Raw genomic sequence first — 1,982 nt, 5'->3', positions numbered from 1 at the left:
TGGCCACTGGATGAACAGTTAATTCTCCCAACACTGATAATCTGAACTTTCTTCAGTTTATAGGAAAGGTACCAGATAATCAGGAAGAAGCTGCAAAGGTGGTTCTTGTAGCTGGCTGCTTGTCTAAATCATTGTTTAGTGACAGCTCTGGAAGGACAAGTGTATTTGGCTGGTCAGTGAGCTCCAATGTTTTTATCTAGGAAATTGCTGAAGAAACATACTGTCAAAGCTTTTCATCTTGCACTCATCAAGATAGCTCACAAGAAATTACCAACAGTAACAGGGAAACAACAATTTATATTGCATGATAAGAGAGTGATGATTGGTCGGCAAGTGGACACTGATTGTTGGAGACATTGCCATGGAGAATACAGCATGGAACAGTTAACTGCCCAGCTTTGTTCAAGTTCAAACTGGGCAGGTCGACTCAGATTTGTCAAGGCATTGCCCTGGAGAATGAACCAGGGAATGATTGTTCCATTGAAAAAGGTGCAATGTGTGGACGGGGCCCTATGTATGAATATATGTAGCTTCTAGCATGTGTAAATGAGCCACACTGCAAGCCTGACTGACAATCTTAAATTGGTTTTCAGTGTAATTCTTAGTACAATCAGGTTTGTTTAGCAGGTATTGTCCAATTGCTGAATCACATCTAACGTTGGACACTATGTTTTAAGTTTTGCAAACAGAGGCTGGTTGGTTACGGTCAGTACTTTGCCTATTGTGAACAGCTTAAAGGATGTGCTGTTCGATACAATCCACCAATCTTTGGTGGGGCATACAGCTTATATATCTGGCATCACACCGGCACTGAAATTCATATACCACATTGCTCATTTACGTGATAGGCAGAATATCCTTTTGGCTTGACAGCGGCATCCTGTTAGTGGAGAATACCACTTGTGTTGTTACTGCATAGTAACAGGATACAACGGCTAGCTTCACCTGTTGCTCAAATTTTTGAGGTACCTTACCCTTCCAGGGTAATCTGAGGTAGACTGGGCACTTTTCAGGACTGAAAGTGGCAGCCTTAGGCATATTCATGTGTTTGTGCAATACACAGCGAGCGATGATCTGATCAGGGTAGCCATTATCCCAAAAGATGGCTTTGATGTGCCCTATTTCAGCACCAAGTTTGCACGGTGAGCAATTGGCTCGGGCCCTATTTACAAGGTTGCCTATAAGGCCAATCTCATAGCGTGTGGGATTGTAGGAATCCCAATGCTTATATTGACCAGAGAAGGTAGGCTTGCAGTAGACAGTAGTAGAGAACCCATTGGCAGATTTTCTCAACCCATTGGCAGATTTGAGAAACGTGCCAGTGGGTTCTCTACTACTGTTTACTGCAAGCCCACCTTGTCTATCATAATGAGTGCAAGATGAAAAGCTTTGACATGTCTCTTTTTCCAGCAATACTCAAGTTCTGTCCTACCAAATGACTACTTATCTAGAAAATATTCATGCTCATGGAAGAGTCATGTTTTAGTAGCATGAGGTATCCATGGTGGCACATCCAGACAATGGGTGAATTTTAATGCCTCCCGATGGAAAGTTTGGAGGTGGGGGGCATTTAATCCAGAGGGAGGATTTAGGGTGGGAACCCCACTGCCTTCCCACCTCCACCCGATGAAAAACGGTTTGAGGATGGCCCTCCTGCCCAGCTGCTAATTGAGACCCGTAAGTGGGCAATTAATGCCCGCTGAAGGGCTTCATTCCACCGCCACTGGTATCCAGCCAGCGACGGGCAGGGGAGGTCACCACATGCAGAGCCTGAAAAGCAAAGTCTGCTGAGTTTTCCTGCAGGCTCTCAGGAAGAGAGAAGGGGTGGTGGTTACTTGTTCAAAGGCACTCACTGCCTGATCGAGTAACTCAGCATCTGAAAGGGGGGCCCTCCTGAAAGCCACAGCTTGCCCCTTTTCAGACCCCCAGCTAGCAATCCTGTCCCAGCAACCCCCATCCCGCCCTCACTCACCTGTGGCCTG

Source organism: Cetorhinus maximus, chromosome 24 (genome assembly GCF_964194155.1).
Source record: "Cetorhinus maximus chromosome 24, sCetMax3.hap1.1, whole genome shotgun sequence".
NCBI lineage: Eukaryota > Metazoa > Chordata > Chondrichthyes > Lamniformes > Cetorhinidae > Cetorhinus > Cetorhinus maximus.
This window is presented reverse-complemented; position numbering follows the sequence as displayed.